The sequence below is a fragment of the Mytilus californianus genome, unplaced genomic scaffold (assembly GCF_021869535.1).
Source record: "Mytilus californianus isolate M0D057914Y unplaced genomic scaffold, xbMytCali1.0.p SCAF_3, whole genome shotgun sequence".
Taxonomy (NCBI): Eukaryota; Metazoa; Mollusca; class Bivalvia; order Mytilida; family Mytilidae; genus Mytilus; species Mytilus californianus.
Window position 1 is genome coordinate 50,876,756 of NW_026262679.1, and position 8,541 is coordinate 50,885,296.

Sequence of the window (8,541 nt, forward strand, 5' to 3'; positions counted from 1 at the left end):
ACAAATAAGTGTTCAGTCCTGATAAAGATTGTCATACCACGAAATCACAACTTTAAGACTATGTCTTGTTTTATGCCTTGTAGTTGTCCTCTTTGTGTTTTGATTTGTACGATCTGAAATATTGTGTAGTTTATCAAACGTTATTTTACTATGAGTACGTATTTCATGGATGTGAAGGTAGCAGCCGGTTGGATATTGAATATCGAATATCGAATAACGAACCGGCTGCTAACTTCACATACATGAGTATTTCCAGTTATTTGATTCCTTAAAGTTGCACAAAACAAAATATGTTACAAAATAGTATGGTGTCGAATATCTTTAACACGTACGCATTCACTGATATCCAGCATTGCATTTAGACATAACGTCGTTTTAAATATTGTCATTCTTTCTGATTAATCATCCTTTTGATTCGGTTCAATCACTGAAAATGATGCTACTGTATAGTTTTGTAATATGCATGGTTTCGAATTTAGCATCTGCTGGTGTACTTGAAGACTTGATATACGAAATGGAAAAGCGTCAATCATGTAAGTATTCAACCAATTTTTTATGTCAGTATTGGAACATGGTTTTCGATTGGCGCTGAAATATATACCTACTAAATACTATTTGGAAGTACAAACGCGACTGTCCATGAAAATACCGTACTATATCAGCTTTATGGAGTGAAAAAAAAACTATGTTCGTACGATTGATATAACCATTTATGAACGTTAACAAAGCAAGAATAATTAGTTATTTAGAAAGATAAAAAGGAATTTTTCTTGATTACAAGCAGGAATGTTGAAAATTAGAGCAAGTTTTTATCGAAAATCGATTTAAATGACAATTAAGGAATGTTTAAATGGTCCATATTATTAAACTTACTGATTCTACAATAAAACAAACACATTGCATAGAGGGTTATACTAATATCCTATTCTTATCTCCGTCCTTGGGCTTTATGTACATATGATTGTGACCAATTTTTATGGTATAAATACCTAGAATGTGTAAAAGGAGCAAAATTCATTAAACATCTAATGGACATATACTTGTCTTTTATGTTAAAGATTTTATTATGCTGTCTTGTGTTGGTACAACGAATTTTAATCATTTTTATTTATTGCAGATACCTTAAGTTTGTAAACAATCACTCGTTTTCATATTTCAAATATATTAACATTAAATATATACAAAAGTAAATCTGTGATACAATTTTAAAATGTTTTATTATATTATGGAGTGTGACACACAATAATTAATCTTACATTTTCAGATAAACCGGCATTTCTTGTAACATTATCTAAAACTGTCAACTTAAGAAAGAATCACGTAGTAAAGTTTGATGCTATACAAACAAACATCGGAGGTGGTTATGACGCAATTTCTGGAGTGTTTACTGTTCCATGAAAAGGCACATACGAATTTGCAGTGAATTTCATTGCCAGTAATGATAGGAACGAGTGGCTCGAATTAGATCTGATTGAACAACATAGTTGTTGTAAGGGGACATGCTGCTTATGATAAATATACATCGGGATCTCTTCAAACCATCCTTGAACTGAACGAAGGCGATCGCATCTGGGTCAGTCATCCACGAAGTTGAGGGCAGCTTTATGGTGATAATTTCACGATGTTTTCTGGCCATTATATATAAGTGAGATGCACCAAATAAAAAATCATCGAATAATTTGATGGTCTTTCTTCTTTTAAATACACTTGAGATATTAATTTACAACTATCAGACCACCTGTCCTTTTGTCAGCCCGCCTGAGCATTCTTCCATCTTTATTTTTTTTTTACATAACAAAAGTTCATAAACTGACCACAACAACATCTTAGTAACCGAATACTAGTATTCAATTATTCGTTAGGTGGACATACTTCGTCGCTTGTTTATTGTTTATTTTCGTTTTTATGCTTTAAGACAACCGCAGCATACCCTGGAATCTATCTATGGTTGTTAAACCTCAACATATCGTCTGAAGGCAATGGTTTTACTGATTTATATTCCGGGTTGTTGAATGTTGTCATCTTAAATTTTGGGTAATGATTTTCAATCAAGATACATAGACTTTAATAACATCACGAGTTGGTTAACCATTATGGAATGCATGTTTAAGAGATGACGACGGATATGTTCTAATTGTTGTAACCACAATCCTGTACTCTTTCCCCGAATGAGCTTAATGAATTAGATTTATCACCGGATGTGTACTTAAATGAGCAACTAGACTGGTGTCACATGTCGAGAAGGATCTGTTTACCCTTCCTGAGCACCTGAGTTCACTCCTGATTTTTGGTGGAGTTCGGGTTGCTCGTCTTTAGTTTTCTATGTTGTGTTTTGTCTACTGTTGTTTGTCTTTAGGTTTTTTTTTCTTTTTTTGCCATGGAATAGTTAGTTTATTTTTGACATATGAGTTTGAATGTCCCTTTACTATCTTTTGTCTCTTTTATACAGAACTTTACATCACGTAATGTTTGCAAAATGGCGACCGTTATGTCTGTCTTTAGGGGACAAAATAATTATGTACAATTAACACAATCAGTGGCAATATATCAAGTTACTGTGTCTTTGTGCTCTGTGGGAGAGGGAGAGGCATAATTTGTTCTCTTGAACACAACAATCCCGCTTTTATTGAAATATGTTTAAATTATTCGTTCGCAATGCACCAACCCCTACCGATAAAAGCGGCAGAAGATACCAACAGGATAATCAATAAACAAAAAAAATTAATAACAGACAATACCATGACAAAAAAGAAAAACAACAGTCTTTAAAACACTACATAGGAAACAAAGTAGGAAGAAACTCACAAAATACATAGTGTTATATCAGGTACTCAGGACGGCAAAGAATTTCCTGTCCCAGTAGTAGCTTGTCCCAGTAGTAGCACCTGTCATATTGATCATAGCAAGTAAATTCATGCGATAAGACTGTCACAATTGAAGAAAACAATACTGGATTGTAGCTAATATAAAAAAGAAGATGTGGTATGATTGCCAATGAGACAACTCTCCACAAGAGACCAAATGACACAGAAATTAACAGCTATAGGTCACCGTACGGCCTTCAACAATGATCAGATCCTATACTGCATAGTCAGCTATAAAAGGCCCCGAAATCACAAATGTAAAACAATTCAAACGAGAAAACTAATGGCCTAATTGATGTACAAAAAAATGAACGAAAAACAAATATGTAACACAGCAACAAACGACAACCATTGAATTACAGGCGCCTGACTTGGGACAGGAACATACATACAGAATGTGGCGGGGTTAAACATGTTAGCGGGATCCCAACCCTCCCCCTAACCTGGGACAGTGGTGTAACAGTACAACATAAGAACGAACTATAAAAATCAGTTGAAAACGGCTTAACTCATCAGATGGATACAAATAGAAATACATATAACAAAAACACAGAGTGGACGTGGCCGGGTACTTGTACATCCCAACAACAAAAAGACACTAAGTACAGATCTGAGAGTACTCGTATAGTTACTGACAGCTAGTTCAAAGCCAATAACAACTAATAAAAAAAATCATGCATCTAACTAAATTATCAATCAGTACACATCCAACATCCAAAGGAATTAGTGTAAAGACGTCATAAACAGTCAAAGAAATACATGACCTTGTGCAATGCCAAGATACAGGAATCGACAGATTGTAGATCCATGAAAGTGCATATGTATATAACAATAATATTTAGTTTGCTTTTAATTTACTGATAACAAAATCAATATTAATACCAATAAAAATAATATTCAAAGATCTAATGACAGTATTGAATTGGTAACTTTTTAGAATAAGTTTATTTAAAGGATCGATAAGTTTACCAGGATCGTTTCTAAATTTCCGTGCACGGTAAACAACATCTCCGTAAAAATGAAGATGTGCTATCCCGTTTGGAGATTTTGAAGATAATACTGTCGTCTTTGACAAATACATTCCATAACAATCAATGAAATCATGCTAGCGTCCGTAAAACTTCCGAAAAGATTATTTTAATATTTCTCTAAGTTATCCCTGTTTCAAAAGCTTCCTTGTAAGTATCAATCCTTTATCAAGAAAATCATGAAAAGCTCTGAAATGTCTCGCAACAACTTGGATATGCAAAATCAATATGCAGGCGCTGTTAGAATGTTGCCCAGCAAAGTAATAACCATGGCCTTTTACCAAAGGTCAAATCTGCAAAACAGGGCGGCATCCTGTTAAGGTATAACAATCGTGTTTTTGTTCACATCTATTTGACACTATTCAATTATGTAATAATGTCTTGAAAATATAATTACATGCAATACTATATTCTACACGAAACAAACTAAATAGCTAATGTTAAGCAAAAGCAAAGCAATTAAAAATAAGCATAATCAAACAAAATAATAAGCAACGAAAATAAACATTGATTGCAAATCATATAAAACTCAAATCAATGCTTTACTCACACTTAGATACGAAGGTCAAACCAATAATATCCCTTCAAAGGATGGAATCAAACATTACCCCTTAAAAACCTGGTAACACCTGAATATAAAATAAGGATTATAACTATTGTGACCCAAAATTTTACACTTACACATGTACACTGATTGTACATGAAATCCTACTTTTAATTAACAATTTCTAGTTTAATGATAAAAACATTTTTAGATAGTTTATATTTGATTTAATGGTTTTTGAATTTAACTCATTTAAGTTTTAATACTTCTATAGTTTTTAATCATATTATCAGTTTAGCTGTATTATCCATCAGTCAATAATTTACCCATCTCAAATATACTAGAATTTTTAAATAAATGACAATCATAGGTGTTGCTCGTTTTTTGTTTTTTCATCGATTAGACCGTTGGTTTTCCTGTTTGAATTATTTTACATTCGTCATTTTGGGGCCCTTTATAGCTTTCTGTTCGGTGTGAGCCAATGTTCTGTGTTGACGGCCGTACTTTGACCTATAATTGTTAACTTTTTATACATTGTGAATTGAATGGAGAGTTGTCTCATTGGATACTCATTGCACATCTTCTTCGTTATAATGTTAGTAACTACCATACCTATCTTAATGAAGAATATGGTTACAAAGTAAAACAGCAGCTGAGTATAAAGCCTTAAATGGAGACCAGAATATAAAAGATTGCGTATAACTCAAAATGTCTGCCTTCATGCTGAATACAATCAAAGGAATATTTTTAAGAACAGAGAGATTTCCCTCCACAGACATAAGTGTGGTTTAAATGACCAATGGAAATAGACAAATGACCTCAACTGACCATCAATACAATGAATAGACATTCAAAGGGTTCACATATCAGAACTCAGGTCATCACCTTAATTACCATATAAGATAAACAAAACAGCTTGCTTCATTCTTTTATTATTGAAATAAGATTCTATTCTGTAAATAAGTAAACAGATCCAATAAATCTGTTCCAGTGAATATTTTATTATCAAAACAGTAATTTTAAACAGATGAATATATAAATCTGAAAGTAAGAAATATAAACATACAAACCATTGAAATTTCACCATCCCACAATATTGTTAATACCTGACATCATATCAGTGCTACATTTTCTTGATTTTCAAACCCTCGGATTGGTCAAGATTGATTAACAGCTCTGTTAACGTATACTCAGAGCAGCGACGGATTTGGTTTCTCTCTGATAAACAACTGTCATACAAGTGGGAGGTTTAGATAGCTATAAAACTAGGTAAAATGTACCAAGTCAGGAATATGGCAGTTGTTTTTCACTTGTGCCGTTGATTGATAGCGTTTGATTTTATCAGATTTTATGGACTTCCCCTTTATGAAATTTACTTGCAGTTTTTTTATGCCCCCGCAACTAAAATTTGGCGGAGGGCATATTGTTTAACCCCTTCCGTCCGTCCGTCTGTCCTTCCTTCCGCCGTCCGTCCTTCCGTCCGTCCGTCCGTCCCATTTTGGGTATATAGTTATTGCAGATAACTCCTCCTACAGTTTGAATGCTAGGAAGTTTTCACTTTGCTGGCTGTTTGTACATTTATTGAAAGTGTGCATGTGGTCAGGGTTTCGATTTTTATTAGTATTTTCTCTTTTGGGAGATAGTCAACTTTGTCATTTTTGGAGTATTTACTTGCATAAGAGGTGCAAAGCGTTTCCGGATAATTCCTCCTACAGTTTGAAATTTAGGAAGCTTTCACTTTGCTGGCTGTTATTGAAGGTTAGCATGTGGTCAGGGTTTTGATTTTTATTGATATTTGCTCTTTTAGGAGAAAGTTGAACTTTTTCATTTTTGGAGTATTTACTTGCATAAGAGGTGCATAGCGTTTCCGGATGACTCGTCCTACAGTGAACCATAGACCTATGTGCTACCATGCACTACTTCGTGTATTTTGAAATAGCACTTTGCATCTGCGGGGGCATCATTTGTGTCTCCCAGACACAATAATATCTCAAAGAAAGTCCTACATTGACTTTGTTATGATACAGTTACTTCAGAGTGGAGTGCGGTGCCATCACTTTGTCTAGTTTATTTTTGTTATACTTTTTTGTTAGCTGTGTTAAGGAATAATATGGACCTTTACACGAAATAAAAAAAAAATATTCTTTTCAAACTCATTTTAAATACATATAAAACTAGAGACCGAGCAACACCAACCCCATCAAAAAGCGGGGATGATCTCAGGTGCTCCACAAGGGTAAGCAGATCCTGTTTTACCTATGGCACCTGTCGTTGTAAGATATATGAATTAAGATAAGGACATTTCCTAATCTTGATATTGTTTCCTTTACATTTCTATACATTTTGATACAATTGATGAACAGGATTATCTGAAACAAATGATGAATAGAAAATTAAGTATCTTTGTCTTGATAGAATAGCTGCAATTGATAAGGTTATAAAGAATATTTTTCTTCAATGTTTTCAAAGGGTATTATTTATAAACGTTAGCCATTTTGCAAACGTTGACAATCAATAATTGCAAAATTAAAAAACATGTTTATAGAAATTGATACAGTTCTCATTTTTAAAGTTTAAAGTGCAAAATTTACATTTTTCATTAAATGAATAAGTTTGAATACAATCTGAGAAGATATTCAGACAGCGGGACACGATTTCAAGACACTACTCACATTGGAGAATTGAAAAGGATTCCAGGCGAAGGAGAATGTTTTTGAAACAAAAATAATTATCATGGCAATGTCATGAAGGCGCTTTGAACGTTAACACAGAAAACGCATCTGAGGCACCAAAAGCTTTGTTCATAAACAAGAGAACTTTGCATTCAAATACATCAGTGACTTTATCAAAATAAAATTTGGTAACCTCTTATCTATACATAAATATTCATTGAAGAAAACAGTGGAGCATAATATGCTTACCATTCTGGAGCGGCAGACCAAGTTAAAAGGAGATCGGGTTGCTCTTACTTACGTTTTAAGTGTTTTTCTTTGTGCTTTTAAATTTTTCAATGTCTGTGTTGTAAATACCGGAATCAGTCTTGTTTTTTCTTTGTTATGAAAAACGTGTTTAGGGTTAGAAAATATGCCTGACCGATTGTTTATGTTTTCGGTGAAATCTTAAGGTGAGACAAGAGACAATTTACCAATCCACTATTGCATGCATGATGCCTAATCATTTGATATAACTTATCAACATATTGTATACTAGTATGAGTAACACTACGAGTTTCACATGTTGAGCAGGATCTGCTATCCCTTCCGGAGCACCTCAGATCAATCCCGTGTTTTGGTTGGGTTCGTGTTCCTCGGTCTTCAGTTTTTTATGACCATGTATACTGTTGTTTGTCTTTTGGTTGTTTTTCGTTTTTTTCCTATGGCGTTTTCAGTTTGTCATCGACTTATGAGTTGAATATCCCTTTGGTATCTTGCGCCTCTCTTTTTCGACTAGAACAAAATTTTGATAAAACAAACTGTGTTCTGAAATACTAATGATATATTTTGATCCAAGCCGATTTTTATGAGTCGATCTGCAGAGGACCAATATTTAATATTTTAAATTAGGATTTAGAAAGGAAATTACTTAAGAAATGTCACACGTATAAAAATACAGATATACATTTAGATTCATAAAGTTTGATTGAAATTAACATGTCATCTTTTTTTTTTTATTTTTGAAAATCAACATAACCCTACATTTAATGTATTGGCAATTTATGAGTTCTTGTGTAGATAATGTTTGGCATAAAACTCTTTTTGACGTTAAGATGTTTGGTAATTGTTTTGTTGCAAGTCATTAAATAGTAATACTTTAATATTGTGAACTTGTTCAAAAGTTCAGATTTAATGTTTGCAGTTTTTTTTTTTAACTTTTCACAGGGCTCTAAATCATATGAAACTAAATGTAAATGTAAGTTCTATGTTGACTGTTGCTGTAATTTTTGTTTAGGAATCATCAGAACCAGAAGTAAATAGAATTTAATTGATTCTCAGAATGATCGATGTCATTTTCAAAAGGACAGTGGAATTTAAGTTTTAAAAGATTGTAAGCATGATGTCTTCTATCAGTTTCATAAATTCATTGATGACATGACTTTGGCACTCTT

The 8,541-nt window shown here is 33.2% G+C and overlaps 1 long non-coding RNA gene across 1 annotated transcript; it reads left to right on the plus strand.

The window, feature by feature from the left end:
- Window positions 1–273: 273 nt before the first annotated feature.
- Window positions 274–1,734, plus strand: LOC127733571 (uncharacterized). Its single transcript, XR_007997120.1, has 2 exons — window positions 274–533; window positions 1,265–1,734. It is a non-coding gene; the product is annotated as an uncharacterized LOC127733571 (long non-coding RNA).
- Window positions 1,735–8,541: the final 6,807 nt, after the last annotated feature.